At 37.8% G+C, this 20,928-nt stretch overlaps 1 protein-coding gene across 1 annotated transcript in view; it reads left to right on the top strand.

Moving 5' to 3' along the window:
- Nucleotides 1-20,928, top strand: part of STK38L (serine/threonine kinase 38 like) — an 81,721-nt gene that overhangs the window by 14,930 nt on the left and 45,863 nt on the right. The gene's annotated exons all lie outside the window — the stretch shown is intronic.

Below are 20,928 nucleotides of genomic sequence, written 5' to 3'. Positions count from 1 at the left end.
AGATTCCCTGCTAAGCAGGGAGCCTTAGGCAGGGCTCCATCCCAGGACTCTGGGATCATGACCTGAGCTGAAGGCAGTCTCTTAACCGACTGAGCCACTCAGGTGCCCTAAAACCTAGAGGTTTAAACCTGGTACTTGATCAAGTCCTGAATAGATATAGAACATTTCCTTATTATTCTTTTTTTTTTTTTAAGATTTTATTTATTTATTTGACAGAGAGAGATCACAAAGCAGGCAGAGAGGCAGGCAGAGAGAGAGGAGGAAGCAGGCTCCCTGCTGAGCAGAGAGCCCGACGCGGGGCTCGATCCCAGGACCCTGAGATCATGACTTGAGCCGAAGGCAGCAGCTTAACCCACTGAGCCACCCAGGCGCCCCTCCTTATTATTCTTTTAAATTCATTTTCAATTTATAATTTACTTTCAACAGAGTTTAAAATGGACACTGTCTCCAGGGAAATAATCATGATTTCTACCTCCTTTGTATTTTCCTCACAATGCCTAGTCAAATACAGGTATTTCATGTAGACATTGAGTGTAACAGGACCTAAGAAGTGTGGGTTCTTAATGGTTATAATTCGGGAGTAATCCAAAAATCCTTACAGTGTCTACAAGTGCTTCACATTCTGGTACCACTTACATCTCTGAACTCTTTTTCTTACCATGCCCATGCACTCACTCTCTTCTTACCATGCTAATCTCCTTGCTGTTTCTTACAGACACACTGCTGCCTCAGGGCCTTTGCAGTTACTCCTCTGTGCCCCCAGGTTTTGAAACCACTTTTTCTTATCTGCTTCAAACTTCCTTCTCAAGGGAACCTCTCCTGATGACCTTACTTAAAATGTTAATTCCTCCCTCAGCCCCTGCACTTTCTAGTCTCTCCCCAACTCCAATGTAAGCTCCATAAGGGCAGGTGTTTTATGTTACCTGTGTCCTTCCTGCCAAGAACAGTACCTGGCCCATTGTGGATGCTCAGTAAATATTACTCAATCAAAGCTAGTTTAACCAGAGTTGTATTCTTGAGAGCTTCCTGAAACATATCATGCAACTTCCCTTTTAGAGTCTCAGGCAAGATTTGCTTTTATATTCTGTGAATGTTCTATAACTTGTGTTCTCTAATGTCCCACATTCCCAGCTATTGAAACAAAACTTAACAATTGCTGTCCGGTTTACCAATACTTCAATTTAATCAGCTAATTTCTTCCTGTGGTCACATTCATATCCAGAATATTTCTTTCCCTGTTTGAGAGATGGAAGGTTTAGCAAAACATTTATCAGATGCCTTGAGTTTTAGCTGTGGAAGAATTCTAACAGATATTCCAAAAGTTCCATTTATTTCTGCCCTACCTTTCCACCATTGCTCTATTCCAGTTCAGAGTCCTATCCCATCAAATCCCAGTAATGCTTTTTTTTTTTTTAAGATTTTATTTATTTATTTGACAGACAGCGATCACAAGTAGGCAGAGAGGCAGGCAGAGAGAGAAGGGGAAGCAGGCTCCCTGCTGAGCAGAGAGCCCAATGCGGGGCTGGATCCCAGGATCCTGGGATCATGACCTGAGCCGAAGGCAGAGGCTTTAACCCACTGAGCCACCCAGGCACCCCAAATCCCAGTAATGCTTAATAGTATCATATTTACTTATTTGTAAAATGGCAGTTTTCTTTCTTTAATACTTGTATTCTGGGTTTGTGTTCACAGGAACCTAACACCGCATTGTTGCTAACACCTTCCTGTTTGTTTTTCTGCAGCAAATAATTTGCTAGACCTTTCTCATTGTCATTTTTTTTTTTTCAGAGCATGACCAGCTTCTTTCATAGTAGCAATAATATCTAAACTTTTTCTACCTGTTCTTTGATTTTAAGCTTAAAGTCCACTTGATCAATGAATTGAATGACATAGTGACTTATTACTTACATGCATAGTGGCTTCTGGGACTATATCCAAAGGAAACAAAAACACTAACTCAAAGTTGTCTGCACCCCCATGTCCACTGCAGCATATTTACAGTAGACAAGACATGGAAACAACCTAAGCATCCATTGATAGACAAATGGATAGAGAAAGTCTGTGTGGGGCACCTGGGTGGCACAGATAATTAATCACCCAGCTCTTGGTTTGGGCTCAGGTTGTGATCTCAGGATTGTGGGATCAATCCTGGTGTGGGAGTCTGCACTCAGTGTGGAGTCTGCTTGGGTTTCTCTCTCCCTCTCCCTCTGCTCCTTATCCCTGGGTGCTCGTTCTCTCTCAAATAAATAAATATTTTTAAAAATAGAAGGAAAGAAGAAATTTGTGCATGCACTCACGTACACACACACACACACACACAACGGAATATTATGCAGCCATTAATAAAATGAGGAAATCCTACAATTTACAACAATGTGGATGGACCTGAACAGTATTATGCTAAGTGAAATAAGCCAAACAGAGAAAGGCAAGTACATACGATCTCACTTCTACGTGGAATCTAAACCAAAATAAAACAAACTCATGGAAAAAATGATCAGATTTGTGGTTACCAGAGTTGGGGGGAGGGAGAAGGATTGGAGAAAGGTGATCAAAAGGTATGAACTTCCAGTTACAAGTCAGCAAGTCTTAGGAAGGGAAAGTACAACATGACAACTGTGGCTAGCACTGCTGTATGGTATATCGGAAAGTTATTGAGAGAGTAAACCTAAGAGTTCTCCTAACATCACAAGGAGAAAAAAGTTTTATTTTTTTCCTTTCTCTATTTATTGTATGTGTGTGAGGTGATGGATGCCAACTAAACTTATAAGAGTGATCATGTCACGGTATATGTAAGTCACATCATTATGTTGCATATCTGAAACTTACAGAGTGCTGTATGTCAACGATATCTCAGTAAAACAGGAATAAGATTACCTAGCAGTTAGCAAAGGCTTTGAATCTACCATTTTAACTGTGTGGTCTGGAACAAATGAAATTGCTTATGTCTTCTAAACTTATTTCTGTAAATGGGGGAGGGGATGGGAGCTACAGTAAAATGATGCCTGCTTCATAATATATTCAAATATATTCATCCTCTTCTCAGAATTAAGTGACATGAAGATAATGATGATAAACTTTCATGTTTGGTTTACTGTTTGCCAGACATGGTTTTAAGAGCACAATATATCGACACAGCGTGTATCAGACGTTCAGTGTGTTTAGCATGTGCTCGGCCAGTGGAAGCAGTCAGGAAGTGCCAGCTTTCATTAGCAAGAGCAGCAGTCCTCTGTGTAAAAGTACTCATTCTTAGTTTTTGCCAGGTATACTTCCTCACCAGCCAAGAGTGTGTTACAGATGCCTGTATGCTGCGGTATGAACCAGGCATCCATATGCCATCACATCATCCTTTAACACTGTCCACTTGCTAAAAGGAACCACGAGAAGCATCAGAGTAATCCCTTCAAAAAACTTGTATTTTGGGGTTAATGTCCAGACAATAATAATGCCTTTATTGACAACCCAGGCATTACACTTTGAAATTGAATACAAATTATTCAAGTTTAAAGAAAAATGTCAACTTTTATAAATAGAGATGTTGTTGAAAACTGGTTTTTATCATTTGTATTTAGGGAATTCTGTATATGTTTTAATTGACTCAGCACAAAATGGGTAAGTTAAAATAGCTCTTCTAAAAGGGAGAAAGCTTTATAGAGATTATGCTAAGTGTTGATAGGTTAAGCATTCTAAAACATTACCATTTCCATGGGAGAAAACTCCTTAAGTCATTGAGTAGTCAGGTTCTGAAGTAGCTCTTACTTTTAGAATGATATGGATATGTATACTTAAAGTAGACTCAAACAAAATAGTTGTTATATATAAACTCTTTTTTTAAACAGGCACAGTAATTATTTTTCATAATGAGTAAACTAGTATCCATTATTATAAACTCTATTTTAATGTGACCCTTTATATCCATTTCACCCTGTATTTAGGAGAGGTCAGATAATAAAAGATGGTTTAGAAAGCCCTTTGAAGACTCTAACGAACTTCATAAATATGGACACTACTACTCTGCACATGAAAATATAAGAAACATTTAATATGAGTTAATATAATATTTAATATAAGAGTTATCATCTCTTAACCAATAGCAGCATGGCACCTGAGATTTGCTGATTCATGTAATAGCATTTTATGAATAGGTAGGACTCTGCTCAGGTCTTTTGTTTGAATAGGCATTTCTTTTTGTTGTTCACCCCAGTCAAAGCACTCCTTCAGAAGACCTAGTTAGTGTTGCCATGGATGTTAGAAGGTGTTTGAGATCCTCATTACTACCCCCTTGAAAGAGACTTCGAGAATGCCAGTTATCATTCCCTAGAACTCTGTCTCTGTTGTTCCATCTTTGGGTCATGGGGACCCCTTGTCATCACTACAGTGTTATATCTAATGGACTTCCATAGTACTGTGCTGAAATTGTCTCCTGCTATATTCCTTAGGACTGTGCTTGACCTGCCCAAATTGCTGCAATGTGTGTAGCAGTATATATAACATAGTGAAAGAGAAGCTGGGGCTGAAGTTGATTACTTCAGTCAACAAATATTAGTCCTTTCTTTGTGTTTTTATCATGCTAAATGGTGTGGGGGACAGAATAAGGAATGGCTCTTGTCCTCAAGAACTGTGGAATTTAATAGAAGACTAATATACATGACAGCAAATCCACTTGCACAGGAGTATGGAATCAAATGCCCAATTGGGAGAGTCATAGTAAGTGCTAGACAAGTTCTGAAGTGAAGCATAATGAGGCAGGAGAAATCAAGAACAGCTTTTAGAAGAGGTAATAATTCATAGGTTCTTTAAACACAAATAGAGGGGGAAAGGAAGGACTACTTTTAAGTATTCCAGGGCTTGGTGGTAGGGTTGATTATGGTATGTCTGTTGGTTGATGAGGGAGGAGACGGGCAGATAATGGAAAATAAAGTAGTTAGGGTGGAACCAAATTATGGGGGTTAATAAAAGCCAGGCAAAGAAGTTTAGATTGGAGTGGCAGAAAGGAGAAGGCTTTAAATGTTTTTGAGCCAAGGAATGACATCATCCAAGCTCTATAGAAGGAGCAGCGATGTACAGATGACAGAGAATGGCATCAGGAAGACCCCCTTTGAATGCTGCTGCAGTTATGTCACTGACATTGTGAGCAGGCCCAGGACTGATATGATGATGGAAATGAGAATGAAGAATAAGGTGGGATGGGAGAGAGATTTGGACAGCATTTGTTAATGAACTTGAAACAGGAGAGGGAGAGTTGAATTGCTTTCCAAGCTTTCTGATTGGAAGAAAGGTGGGTGCCATGGACAGAAATGGGGTTGGCTCTAGAGGAAAAGTATGCATTTACTTTTGGATGTAATTATGTATGAGTTGTCTGTAAGATGTTTAGGTGGAACTGTTCAGCAGAGAAATGTGAGACTGCTGGTTGGATGAAAAGGTAGGATGATTTACTCATCTGTGGAGAGTCTTGCGTAAAGGTGGTGGGGGGGTAGGAGGAGCTCTCTTCAAGAGTTCAAAGATGGGGATTCAAGGACTGGCTTTCATGGATAGCTTCTAGTAGATAAATCTGAAGGGATCCTCATATTCATGTTGATTGAAATTACTTTAACAAGTAATTTTTTCCTTGGTGATAAAAGGCGTGTCAAGCTATTTTAGGAAATTAGAAAATTCAAAGAGATGTAAAGAAAAACATAACCATTAACAGTACTTGGTTGGTTTTCTTTCTGGTCTTTTTCTTTTGCATATAAAGGGATAGGAAATATATACATATATGTATGTATACATGTGACACATATATGTAAATATGATTGTGTACTATTATATGTTTTGTCGCTTGCTTTTTCATTTAACATTGCATCATGATAGTTATCTCATGTCACGAATGGCTGCTTAAATACGCTATTCTTAAAGAACTGCATTTTCTTTTATCATTCGGATTTGCCATTTTTTAATCACAGTTCTATTGTTAAACATTTAAATTGCTTGCAAAATTTTTTGGTTTTATTAATAATCATATAGTAGACCTCTGAAATATATGCCTGTCAGCTGTTATTTACACATGAGCTCTCTGAAAGCTGAGATCTGTGTATCCCTAGCATCTGAGAGAGTGCCTGGATGCAGTAACTGCTTAATTAAAAAAAAAAAAAGTTTTCTATAGGATGAAAGAAGACCATTCAATACTCAATTCCTTTGACTTCCTTAATTCTAATTCCATGAGTACTCAGGAACTGTCTGTAGAAGTCTGGCTATAAGGAGAGTTTGGGCCATGTATGGCCATAAACAGACATTCTTGCTTCTGTCACAGTTATACTTGTCATTCTCTGTTAGTAAATTTGTATTCTGATTTCTCTTGAGGCTTATATTAATTTTTGTTGCCTCTATCTTATTGATGCTGATAAAAATCAGATTTCTGAGACTAAGATTGTGGATTGGGCCTAGGTTGCAGTAAATCACCAAGAGCCCTTTGAAGAAGTCTGAGAGCCTTCACCTTGTAAAGACCCATAGCAGTACCACATTTCCACATTTGAATCCCAATGGTATCCTGAAAAGACAGATGTTTGACTCTTGTCAAATAATATTTCAACATTTTTGATATACAAAGACATGTTCAACAACTTTTTCCTTTAAAATATATTTCATTGCCACCTAAAAGTTAGTTTTCATGAGGACTGGTGTATGTGAAAGTTTATGATAATCATCTAATTATAAAGAAGTTTTAAAAATAAATGTGCAGTGTTTATATTATCTTTCAGAGAGCACTATCATGTAATTTTCCTGTGGTAATAAAAGCATATTATGAAGAATTTTCAGATTCAGTTAATAGATTCATTGTACCTAGGGAAAACTTTAGTAGCAAATTAGAGAATTTTTTTTTCTTCCTTTCTTTCTTTCTTTCTTTCTTTCTTTCTTTCTTTCTTTCTTTCTTTCTTTCTTTCTTTCTTTCTTTTTAATTTCACAGAGAGAGAGAGATCACAAGTAGGCAGAGAGGCAGGCAGAGAGAGAAAGGGAAGCAGGCTCCCCGCCGAGCAGAGAGCCTGGTGCAGTGCTCAATCCCAGGACCCTGGGATCATGACCTGAGCTGAAGGCAGAGGCTTTAACCCATTGAACCACCCAGGCACCCCGAAATTAGAGAATTTCTAATTTTATTAGAAGATTAATAGAAAAACCTTTAACCAAGAGATCTGATTTGAAACCTAGATTTTTGTGCTGGACTCTACCTAAATAAAATAAAACCTTCTGCCTATTAGTCTATCATGACCCTAAAGCTGTAGAAATACTTCTTGATATTCCATCTAGATCTTTTCTGTCATTTTGCCTCCCTCATATTTTGCCTTTTATCACAATAAAGGTGTGTTCATGTTCATATAACACAGAATGATGGTTCACTTAGTTCTTAAGGGTGCTATTTGGTTATGGGTTCTGCTTCCCACCATCCAGGGTTTAGCTTGGTCAGGTCAGTTACCAAAGACTTAGACCTCTAAGTATCTTTTTACTAGAATATTTTTCTCCTGCTTTAGTCTTAGGGATAATATTGTATCTAGTATGACCTCTGTGTTACCAAATGTTTCCCAGTTTGTATTACATGAAACACAAGTCCTAAAAGAGCCACTATGTAATTCACCATGTTAAAAGTTTCCAGGGTCAAAGAATTTGGGAAATTCTGTTTGTTCTTTAGGAGATTTACTTGTTGAACTCATTATTCCCCAAATTTATTTCACTACTGGAACCCATTTTCCTTCAGACATCTAAGAAGAAATGTTTTGTAGAACATACTTGGACAAAAAGATGCTTTATATCATTACTTTGTTGATTTTCTACCTGTGAATGAGTTTGACTCAATTGTAAATTTTCAGTATTTTTGTTTCTGTTGCAGGTTTTATTTCTCGCATTCTTTACCCTAAATAGTTACTTTCCTAGTCTGAAATGTCTACATTGTTTCAATGATGAGTTCATTATGTAGTCTTAACCATATGTTCTGTGACCATCGTTGAGTCCAGTGCAGGGTTTGAACTCATGACCCTAACTAAGATCAAGACTTGAGCTGAGATTGAGAGCCAGATGCTCAACCTATGAACCACATAGGCACCCCCACAACTCTTGTAAAAGGAATATGTTAAATTGTTTTTTTTTTTTTTTAAGATTTTATTTATTTATTTGACAGAGAGATTGCAAGTAGGCAGAGAGGCAGGCAGGGGAAGCAGGCTCCCCGCTAAGCAGAGAGCCCGACGTGGGGCTCAATCCCAGGACCCTGAGACCATGACCCGAGCCGAAGGCAGAGGCTTAACCCACTGAGCCACTCAGGCGCCCCATATGTTAAATTGTTTTTGTTTAAAGTGTGTTACATACAAGAACATAACATGTATCTGTGCAGTAATTTCCATGGAGGTTAACAAATAGAACTTTCCCATTATCCCAGAAGCTTCCCATATGCCTTTTGTCTCTCAGTTTTAAACTAGTTGTCTTTCATTTTTTAAAGCATCCCTTTGCTTTACTTACAGTTTCATTACCTAGGAATATATCCCATTGAGTGAATATGATTTTTTAGTTTGTTTATTTCTGAATTTATATGAATGAGAACAGTTAATATTCTATCACTTGCCTCTTTTTTTTTTTTTTTCTTTTCCCAACTTTATGTTTGTTTCTGAGATTCATCCAAGTAGTGGTACTTAGATCATTTTCACTGCTGTGTAGTTTTCAGTTATAGGACCATACCACACTATTTTTGTTGTTGTTGTTCCTCTTCTGTTGATGATCATTGCATTTTGTTGTTGTTGTTGTTTTTTGTCTGTGGGAACAGTGCCCCAGGGACCATCATTAAGTAGTGCCCCCTGTACTCCACGTGTGTCTTTTTGGCAGATGTCTTGGGAGTGCAGTTGCTTGGTTATTGGGCATGTGTCTGTTCATTGGGCATGTGTCTGTTGAGCTTCACTGAGGAGTATCAGACTGTTCCCCAAAGCAGTTGTACCTTCATCAGCAGTGAATAAGAGTTTCTATTGTTCTCCTTCCTCAGCAAAACTAGATATTGACAGCCTTTTAAGTTTTTGCTGATCTAGGGGTGTGAAATGATACCTCATTGGGGTTTTCATTTTCATTTCCTTGATTAGAATTGTAGTTGAGCATCTTACATTATATTTATGGACCATTTGTGTTTTCCCTTTTGTGAAATTCCTATTTGGGGTTTTTGCTCTTTTTATTTTATTTAATTTTTTTTATTGATTCATAGAAATTCTTCATGTATTTAAGATACACTGTTTAGAACAGTGCCTAATACCATAAGACTTATATAAGAGTAGCATCTGTCTCGCCAAGTGTATTGTGATTATTTCAAATACAAGATATTTTTGGCTTCCTAATTTTGATAGTTTAATACTTGCAACTTAGGGACTACTTGAAATCTGTAACAGCTGCCCATAAGAGATCCACATGAATCCTAAACTGTTCTTACAGTTGAGTCCTTATGATGTCAAATCACGGACTTAAGTTCTTTGAAATATATAACTTTCTGACCAAACTGTCACTGTATTATTTTCTTTAGCCGAGTGGTAGTTCAGAGATCTAATTATCTTCAGTAGATTTTCCACGTGCTTTAAAGATGGCAAAGGGAATATGATTGTCAAGTTAACAACAGTGGTGAGAGAAATGATAACAGTTTCTTCAAACTGCCCACTTATCATGTGTCAGGTACTGTTCCAAATGTATTACTTGCATTAACTCACAAGGATGCCTTCGGTGGATGAAGAAACTAAGGCCCACACAGATGAATTCACTTCTCTGAGATCAAACAAGCTGACAAGAGTGCAATCAGGGATTCAAACTCAGGCAGTCTAGTTGCAGAGTCTTAGAAGTAGATTCATAAGGTTTATCAGCTGGTATCTGAAGAAGAATTAATTACTTTTTTAAAATTAATTTTTAGTTTAAGAGAAGAATTCACCTAAAACTGTTTTGTTTTTTAATGTGATGTTGAAAGTGGGAAACACATTTTTCGTGTGGTAGATGGGATCAAGTACTTTTAGGTTAAGAGAATTTTCCTCCTCATAATCTTTATTTTGGATTCAAAACATTCTCATTGGCTCCTGAAACAGTTTTCTTTAGGTTGCTATTATTGCTTTGGCTATTGGTTGTTTCAGATATAATTTTCACTCAGTTGTGGTTTCTTTATTCATTTAACTATAGGTTGAGTGCTTAGATGAATTAAGATCAGTGCATTTCCTCTAAAAATTATGGGGTTAAATGACTAAGTGAAAAGAATGAAACAAGTTAGAGCTTCTTACCCATTCTCTTTTGAGTAGAATTAGCAGAGTTGGAACAACCATGTATAGGAAAGGTAGTTAGTACCAAGATGATTGGCTGCAGTGTATTATGCTGATGACTCAGCTAGGGTGTGTATCTTAATGGAAAAGTTTTAAAACTTTGCTATGGGATTTAAATATTATGCTTTTTCCTCTATTGCTTCCCCCTCAAGGAAGGACTAGGAAGGTAGCTCTTTTCCCTCCCTTGTATGGTCATACTAAAGGATTGCAAATTAATTAGCGACATTCAAGGCATCACACAGATTGAATTCCATATTTGTCTTGGAGGGAAGTCCAGATTTCTGTTTGGGGTGATTGCATCTGCTTTGTGAGACTGGGTGCAACTTCCTTGTATTCAAGGGCGGGATCATCTTGTCAACAGCCAGATGCCGTATTAGCCGTAAGTCACTTAGAAGAAATGAGCCCCCTGAATGTGGTTTGTTTTAATGTTTCTCCCCTCCCCCCCCTTTTTTTAACCACCTCCACCCCACATACATACAGTACATCAGAGAAATATTGCACCTGCTTGTTATTTGGCAGTAGATTCTGTGAGGATTAATCGTAGACCTTGTTTTCTCTGTGGGTTGGGGACAGAAAATTGCTCTTTAACCTTTTCCCAAGTTTCTGATAAGTACTGAAAACTTTGGCAGTTCAATGTGGCCTTTAGAAGGAACACATAAGTAAATACTGGGAAAACAAAGTAAATACACACCTTCGAAATTTGGGAAATCCTGTTTTCTAAATTAGCTCCTTTTATGATTTGAGTTAAAGGCAGTCTAGATGTGTCAAAAAGAAATTTACTGCCTTTTTTGTTTTTTTGTTTTTTTTAAGAACCTCATGACCTTTGTGCTATGCTGACAGACATTTTGTGTTTGATTTGATTTGATTGTTTTTAAACAACAGTGGGGATTCTCTATTTTGCTGATTCCCATGAAGTGGTTATGATTTCTTTCATGGAACAGGCGCAATATTAGAGGTGGAGTGGTAGAGCACCTGAACCAGGAGCCTAAGTTGCCGGTTCCATTTCTAGATGTGTTACCTTAGGCAAGTCTTGTCAACTTTCTGAACCTCTAGTTTTTTATCTTTAAAATGCGGTTAGTAACACCTGCCCACCTACCTCACACAGTTTGGGAGAGGCAGTCCGTCCTGCATAGTGGCAGAGTCTGGGCTACTGACAAGCTTGTTTTGGTTGTATAACGTTGGAAAAGATACGAATCTTCTCTGAGCCCATTTATTTTTTCTACTGCAAAATGGCAGTAACTTTAGGTACCACTTCTTAGGGTTAATGCGAGGGTCAGGGTCGAATGGGTTCTGTAGCTTAAATATTAAGCCTGTTACCTGGCACACATATCTTATTTTATTTTATTTTTTTAAAGATTTTATTTATTTATTTGAGAGAGAGAGAGTGAGAGAGAGCATGAGAGGGGAGAAGGTCAGAGGGAGAAGCAGACTCCCTGTGGAACTGGGAGCCTGACAAGGGACTCGATCCCAGGACTCCAGGATTACAACCTGAGCCGAAGGTAGTGGCTTACCCACCTGAGCCACCCAGGTGCCCCACAAATCTTTTTTTAAAGATTTTATTTTATTTATTTATTTGAGAGAGCATGAGCTGGGGTTGGAGTGGGGAGGAAGCAAGCAGAGGAGGAAGGGAGAGGGTGAAGCAAGACTCCCTGCTGAGTGCAGAGCAGGGAGGCAGGGCCTGATCCCAGGACCCTGAGATCATGACCTGAGCCGGTTAGTTGTTTAACAGACACCCAGGCACTCCATACCTGGCACATAATTAATGTTCAGTTACTTACTATAAATTATACATTTGTTATTATTTTCAGTGACATTTGGGGTGATACTAACATTTTGTAAGGTTCTGTGTTTGGAATAGAATAAAATTTACAAGTTTTGATGTTTAGGACCACAGGTTTACTGCTGAGAGAATCTGAAATTATAAGAAGGTAATAATTAAAGGGCATAATTTTCCAGTTTCAGAGTAATAGTCATGACAGCAGGACATTGTTCAGACGATCTACTCTTCTGTGCTTTACTTTTTATTTTTATTTAAACAAAGATAATGGTTTTTGAGGGAAAAATATTGCTTTTGTTTTATAAAAATCAAAACAAAAGTTTATATGGTTTGTGGCACATAATACTGAGTACTTCTAATACTTTTCTTAGAAGAGCCCGTTTTCGTACTTAAAAAGTACTTTGTAGTTTGTAAGGGAAAAAACTATCTTCTATTATAGTCTGTATGTGAGAGAAGTCTAACTCTTAACAACAAATTAACTATCCACTCTATTGTTTTAAGAAGTAGCAGTAAGGATTATTGGTGATGTTGCCTAAAAGTTTGGGGAGATGGGAGGAGGGCTATAGAGGGGCACAAAAGTCACCTGAAAAAGAATTTTTGTCTTCCCTTACTTGTGCTTTTTATCATGACATTGTTAATATGACACATGGTACTGTCTGTTTCATTAGTTATCAAAACTCATCACATTCTACACATAACCCGCATTTATTAAGCATCTGCACATGGCACTGTGCTTGAAGCTGGTACCCCACCGATGATGAATAGACATTGTTATTTCATGCTCTAGCTTGTTTTTAATTTAATTTAATTTAATTTAATTTAATTTAATTTTATTATGTTATGTTAGTCACCTTACAGTACATCTTTAGTTTTTGATGTAGAGTTCCATGATTTGTTTGCATGTAATTCCATGCAGTACATGTTTGTTATCTTGAAAGATGGGGAGAGAAATAGAGTACCTAAAATCTGCATTTCTGAAGCTGTAACAGTATCTCAGTAATCTCCACTAATATTGCCTTGGTTCAAGCCCTCATCATATCCTGCTGTGCCATTGGAGTATCTTCTAACTACCAGGTAAACCTCCCTTCCCTTCTTTTACTCCATCCTCTGATTCCCCAAACACCATGAACCATCACCAATTCTAGGTTCCTGCTCCAAAAGCTCATCTAAAATGTAAATTGGACCGCATCATTTCCAGGCTTACAATCTTTAAAATAGCTTCCTTATCACTTTTCAAGATATCATCTAGATTCCTTGGTATGGCATTCATGGCTCTTTTCAGTTTGGTCCCTACTTTCTTATCGAGTGTCATCTCCAGCCACTTAACTTTCTCCTTCTGCTTATGAGATGATCTACAATTCCCTGTTCTCTGTCACTGTGAAGGCCTCTGGCATTTTCAACTCCCTGTCATCGCTATCATCTCACTTACATTGTATTGTCATTTGTTTATACATCTGTCTGCCACGATTAGATTGGATCTCAAAAGCAGAGATTCTGTGCCATTTTACTTTGTATTCTACCCACATGTTGCGCTGCCTGGCACATCGTACCATTCCCCGAGCGTTTCTCAAATAAGTAAATAAATGAGGGATCAAAGAAACCCCCGCTTGGCCATAGTAGATCGCTAATAACATTTGCACTTCTTAATTGTGTTGTACTGTAAGTCAGTTTTAGAAATCCAATAATCATGTTATAGTTAAAGGAAACTTAATATTAGCTTGTCCAAACATTTTTTGTTGTTGTTGTTCGGTTGGATAAACTCAAAAGCAAAATGAGGGTACCCGCTGACTAAGATGAGGGTACCTGGCTGACTAGTGGTCGTGTCAGGATGAGCCTGGCCTGGCTGCCTGATCCCCTTGCCATGAACAGGCCTAACATTGAAATGGGGTGGGCCTTTTAATGTGGTAATCATTCAGTCATTTATTTTAGTTTTGGGTTTTCTTCCTAAAAGACTTTATTGTGGAGAAATTTAAATATACACAACAGGAGAGGATAATGTATTTCCACGGACCCTCACCAGCCTGAACCGCTATCAAAGCATGACCAGCAAGTCCTTGATGTTATATTGTTTCATCTGGAAATATTTTAGTATGTATGGGATATGTTTTTAATCCTTTAAATATAGATCTCTCTGGTATTTTGGGAAATCATGATACTTCAAACAAAATAATGAAGCCTCCCGGAAGATCTGGGTCTGGAAAACTGGCGGCCTCTTCTGCTGAGTAGTGGTCTTCTGCCCCCGGGCTCTCTCCTCCCCCTGCCCAGCTATTCCCACGCCCATCACCTTCACTGCACCCTACTCCCTGAGACTCCTTTGTCCCTGGAGAGTTGTGCTTTTTTACTGAAATTGTCTGGTGATGATGTTAATAAAGAAAACAGTAGAAAATAAGATATTCTATGTATGTATGAAGTTAAGTAGCTTTAAAAAAATTCATCCACAAGAAGCCTTGAAAGTTCCTTGGCATCTTTGTCATTTTTCTTTCCTTAAGAATGCATTACAAACAAATAGTTGAATTTTTTATTATGAATTACTATAAACGTGTACAGTTACAGAGAAAAGTATAAGGGAAATCCATGTGTCTGCTGCACAAATATTAATATTTTGCCAGATTTGCCTTGGACTTTATTAAGTAACAAAATATTAATAGAGTTTGAGATGCCTCCTATACTCTTTCCCTCCTTCCACAGAAATAACCATTATCCTGGATATAGAATTTTTATTGTTCCAGTGCACATACATTGAGTAGTGACTTTTAAAAAACAATTTTGCCTCTTCCTTTTGACCTTCACAACTCTTAAAGTTTGTGGGGAACTATGTAGAGTATTTCATTTCTAAAAATGTACAACCCAACAACCTTCCCAATTTCACTTAGTAAAAGCTATAGAATATGGCATGATGTTTTATGATTTACAGCGTATCTTATTAGAAGCAAAGTTCTGAGGCTTTTATGTGAGAACTGTTCACACCTGCTGTGTTCTCTGCTTAATTTGAAGTACTAATAATTACCTTTTAAAAGTATAAACAACATGGAGGACTGAAGGGAAAGAACCTCAGAGGGTTAAATAGTCTAAACTTCCTAATGTTAGTGAAACTGCCTTAATAGCAATCACAGGTAAGTTTTATACTCATTTTCAAAGAAAATACCCTTCCTAACGTAATGCTCACTGGCATGTCAGTCTTGTAAAGAAATCAGTGAGATGCTTACTTTGCATTATCTAATAATGATTTTTAAATTAAATAACTGTAGAGTTTGCATATGATTTAAATTAAAAAAAAAAAAAAAGGTTCCACCCTAATTCCTCCCAACCAATATTCCCAGCTATGTTTAGCAGTTGTTTTTTTTCTCCTTGGAAGGAGATACAGTGTTCATCCTGTTTATTCAACTAAAAAAAAAATTTTTTTTCCTTTTTTTTCTTTTTTTTTTTTTAACAAATCTAGTGCTGGTAAAATTTTCTGACTCAATAATTTTGGAAAGAACTACCTCTTTCCACAAATAGATGAGCCCACATACTAGGTCTTCTGAGTGAACTAGTAAATTTCCATGATGTTGGGAAACTGGGTGGAGGTTTTTGTGGATGCAAGTCCTATGGAATAGGGACTTTTCTAGTTGCATAGAGGGGAGTAGGATAAGGTAGTCCCTCGACTAGTCCCTCGAGCCACAAAGCATTGGAGGCATTTCCCTTTGGATCATCTCGTGCAGGCCACAGTTTGTGCACATCATGGGGAGTAGTTTCAGCAAGAACAAAGGGTGATGCTTTCCCAAAGAATCTCAGCCCTTCTATTCGGGTGTTGTAGACTTGGCTTAGTCTTGCTTTATCAAGCAAATTGAGATCATCCCATTTTTCTTCACGTGGACTTTTGAATAGGTGTCATTAAATTTTGATTACTGTGAAGCATTCATTGAAGCTAGAGCTGAGCTACCCGACCTACTAGTTCTTATTGGGAACTGCAGCCTGCACCCATTTTTTCCCTGTTCTGAAGCCCTGCTTGTATCTCAAAGGCCCATCCAGACTTTGTCGCATGTACTAATTATTTCTATGAGTTAGTCTTGCTGTGTTCAAAAATATTATGGGATTTTCGACTGCTCATATAATCTCTTACTGTTTGGATCTCTTCCTTCTAGCAAAGAGTCTAGTGTATATCAGGTGATAACGATGGCCAGTCTTTGATCAGCCTTACCTGAAACCTGTGGAAGTATTGGCTTAGCTGGTTTCTTCTTTCTATCTTTGGTGATCCCAAGGCCTTAACTGTCTTGCAAATACCACTTCATAGGCTTATTGAATTCTTATTTTGTTTTCTGCAATCAATAACAGACACTGTAAGTTTGGATGCAGATTTTTTTTTAAAAGACTATAAAAAACCATAACCTTCAATCTGGAAACTTGTCCCCAGGTGGCAGAAATACCTTGGCAAAGAACCAAAATAAAAATGGTAATTTGAAGCCCAAGGCTGATGCTAGCTTAGTTTAAACCATGTTTTTTCCTCTTTTCAAAAAGACAATATGTGGGGCTCCTAGTGGCTCAGTCGGTTAGGCATCCGACTTGATTTTGGCTCGCGTCATGACCTCAGAGTCATGAGATGGATCCGTGCATCAGGCTCTGTGCTCAGCAGGGAGTCTGCTTCTTTCCCCTCTCTCTCTCCTTCTGCCCCGCCTCCCACTTGCATGCATTTTCTCTCTCCCCCTCTAAAATAAATAAATCTTAAAAAAAAAAAGATAATACCCAATCAAAATTCCAAGTTTTTTAATTAAACTTTACAAGCAGATTCTAAAATTCATATGAAAGAGTATGTAAAAAATTGAGGAAGGAGAAACAAGGAAAAAGGGGAGAGGTTTGCCCAACCAGGTGCCAAAAATATTTTACAGCTCTGAAAATAAAATAGTTTAGGTGTGAGAATGCATGGGTGGATGGTTGGATGGATGGATGGATAGATTAATGGAACAAAGAAGAGTCTCAGAATGGACTGTGACAAGATGATTATCTAGTGCAAAAGTTCTGTAGATGGTCATACTCACTCCTAAGTCTTAGTGCACATTTTTTTTTCTTTTTTTTAGTTTTTAAAAAATGTCCACTAGGGGTGCCTGGCTGGTTCAGTACATAGATCATGTGACTCTTGATCTCAGGGTTGTGTGTTTGAGCCCCATATTGGGTGTAGAGATTACTTAAAAATAAAATCTTTAAAAAGAAGAGGGTGTACAAGGTGATGTTTTTTAAAAAATAAATAATGTCTGCTGTATTCTTAAGTATGACTCTTTAGTTTTGTGAAAGCTTGGGGTGTTATTTTTCCACACATTTTATAATGGAAAGAGGTGAGGAAGATCAAATTTGTAATAATGAGTGTGGTACTTTCAGGAAAAAAGTACTCTGTAAAGTGGGGCTTACTCATTTGAAAATAAAAGTCACATGAGAGACAGTGTAGTTAAATGGGTTGTGAGCTGGGTCCCTGATACAAAGCAGACCAGGTTCCATTTACTAGTTGTATATCTTTGGGGTGGTGACTTAAAAGTCTCTGTTCTCTCATCTATAAGTCTAGAAACATCTACTTCATAGAATTGTGAAGATGAAAGATTGTCATGCCTGTAAAACGTGTCACACTCTCCCCAACCTAGGGGTAGTTGATAAAAGAGTTATCTATGATTTTATTTTTTATTAATTAAAGATCTTTAAAAGTTTGTGAAGGGTTTCTGTTTTCTAAATTCTTAAATAAATACAAATCACGAGGATTTCAGAAGGACAACTTTATTCTCAAATCAGTTTCACAGTTTTTTTGAGGAAGACAAGCAGTTTTTCCCTTAGCAAAATGGACTAAAAATTTAAGAGACTGGGATTACGGAATGATGAGGCTCAAAGGAAACCAGTGCTGCTTCTAGCTACTCTTTTCTTATTTGCTGAGAGAATTTGGGCAAATTAATTTTTGCAGTTGAAGTTCATTTTTTATGGAGACTCTGAGAAAAATAAATGGGTTTGAATTTCAGTAGGAGATATTTAGGTTAGATGCAAGAACTTTCTGATTGTAAGGCTGCCAAACAGATCAAAGAGACTCCTTTGTCGCCACTCTGGAGACCTCTCCGGCTTTCTGAGGTTATTTCAGGGCTCTTGGTAACCCATCTAGAAGCAGCTTAAACGTGGACTTCAACCCTAATATGGCAACTTTGCTGGGTTTCTGACTGCCACTCAGTGTTGGTTAATCCTCCTGCTCACAGAGTAAAGCATTCTGATACTTTCCCCCTATTTAGACAAGTAAGTGATGACAGCATAGGATAGACTACATATTTTAAATAATCTATGAAATAATTGCAAAGGTTCCCAAAAGATTCTAAAACTCTTTAAACAGTTTGTACAGCTGTTTGGGCAAGAGGGTGTGTTGAGTGGGAGGAAGGTTAACACAGCCTTGTTCCTGGGAGGATGGGCTTCTTGATTCTTTTCAGTTTCTATAAACCAGGAACTATAACAGTGCTTTCAGATTTATTAAGAATAAATAAGGTGATTGTGTAAGAAGAGACCAGTAATTCTTTTGAGTGGTCTTTAGGAGGTTAGCAGATTTATTTTTGGCTTTAGCTTTGTTGAACTAGTTGAGTCTGATTGTAAAATGTAGGAGTGATGTTAGAACAATAGAACAGTAGTAGCCCTGAGGTCAGACAGGGTTCAGATCCCAGCTCTGCCACTTTTAGCTGAGAGCCTCTGGCAAGTAACTTAATGGCTTGAAGCCTCAGTTTCTCATTTGTTAAATGGGGAAATAGTACCTACCTCAGACAGTTGTGAAGATTAAGTGGGGTCATGCATATAGTACTGTCTGGTGCAGAGAAGGTAAGGTGCTTAGTGATAGTAGCCATAAGCCGCTGTGATGACAGTGATAATAACGACAATGACATTGGTTAGTTGCTTCCCAGAGGGTCATTATCTATGCTGGGAAGTCATCTCTTGAAGAGTAAATTGACATTATTTTATTTTATCCATCCATCCATCTATCTATTTATTTTTAAGATTTTATTTATTTGACAGAGAGATAGAGAAAGTACAGGTAGGCAGGGCAGAAGGTGGAGGGAGAGGGTGAAGCAGGCTCTCCACTGAGCAGGGAGCCCCACATGGGGCTCGATCCCAGAACCCTGAGATCATGACCTGAGCTGAAGGCAGACGCCTAACCTACTGAGCCACCCAGGCACCCAATTGGCATCATTTAAAAAAAGAAATTATATATGCTGGCCTAAATAAATAGGGTCCAAACAATAGGGTCTTTTTGTTTTCACTATTTTTAGATTTTATTTATATTCAAGTTAACATATTACTTTCAGGGGTAGAATTTAGTGATTCATCAGTTGCATATTATACCCAGTGCTCATGACATCATATGCCCTCCTTAATGCCCATCACCCAGTTACCCCACTCCCCCACTGACCTCCCCTCAAACAACCCTCCGTTTGTTCTCTATATTTAAGAGTCTCTTATGGTTTGTTCATCAGTTTTGTTTCTTAAATTCCACAAATAAGTGAAATCATATGGTATTTGTCTTTGGATAATAGCATCTTAGTGTCATATCACAATAACAGAAAATCTTACTTAGTCTGGAAAACTCTTTCTACTTACATCCTCAACCTATGAGTTGTGTGATAATAGTTTGGACTTGATCTTACTGATTTGTAGGAAAGTGCCCTGCTTCTAATGTAATGACTATAATTCCTACATGAACTAAAGCATTCTTTGACTTTTTTTGTAAGTTGTATAAACCAAAATTATTTAAATATTGGCATTAAGGTATGATTTAAGCTATTTAAAATAACTAAAACTGGGCTATGAAATTATATTGTTAAAATATAGTCTCACTTTATTAAAGAATGAATCTTCCAATACAAAAGTGGGCAAGGAACTTAAATCAGGCAGCTTAGAAAAGAAATATTTAAAATATATGAAAATACACTTAACTCATTTTAGTCAAAGGAATACATAAACAACAGTAGGATTTTTTTTTTTTAACCCATCAGGCTGGCAAAGATTAAAAAGATGGACGGTACCCAGTGTTGCCGCTTTCATGTATCTGTAGATTTTTCAGTTGGCACTATCTCTCTGGAAGGGAATATTGCCTTGTGTGTCAAAATTTAAAATGTGAATATTCTTTGATTCAGCAGTTGCACACCAGAAGAATACAATAAGGAAATAAGAGAAAGAGTGTGCGGTCTGTGATCTGAGTATGTTCACTGCAGCGTTGCTAAAAATACCTACCCAAAATGGAAGCCATCTAAGTGTCTGTTAGTGGACATTAGTTTAAAAGTAGGGCCCTACAGGGGCGCCTGGGTGGCTCAGTGGGTTAAAGCCTCTGCCTTCAGCTCAGGTCATGATCTCAGGGTCCTGGGATCGAGCCCCACATCGGGCTTTCTGCTCAGTGGGGAGCCTGCTTCTTCCTCTCTCTCTGCCTGCCTCTCTGCCTACTTGTGATCTCTGTCTGTCAAATAAATAAATAAAATCTTTAAAAAAAAAAAAAAAAAAAAGTAGGGCCCTACAGAGAATGGAGAGCACTGTGGTCACTAAGTTCAGATCCCGGTTCCACCACAGTTAGCTATATGATCTTGGGCAAGTTACTTGACCCAGTTGAATCTTCCTTTCCTCCTGTCTATGTAGGAATAGTAATAAATAGCACATGCTTTTTAGGGTTCATGTGAGGATTATATGAGATGATACACAAAGCACAAAGCAACTCACTGTATGTTGGAAAATGTTATTATGGTATGCTCCCTAAAGAAGATAAAGTGGGTCTGTTTATGTTAAAATAGGGAAAAACCGAGTTATAGAGCAGTTTGTAGGAGCCCATTTGTATTAAAACCATCTGTGTGTGTGTGTGTGTGTGTGTGTGTACATGTTAAG

Source organism: Lontra canadensis, unplaced genomic scaffold (genome assembly GCF_010015895.1).
Source record: "Lontra canadensis isolate GAN:19392208 unplaced genomic scaffold, GSC_riverotter_1.0 scaffold9, whole genome shotgun sequence".
Taxonomy (NCBI): Eukaryota; Metazoa; Chordata; class Mammalia; order Carnivora; family Mustelidae; genus Lontra; species Lontra canadensis.
The sequence above is the reverse complement of the archived record's forward strand: the minus strand, read 5'-3'. Positions and strand labels throughout refer to the sequence as shown.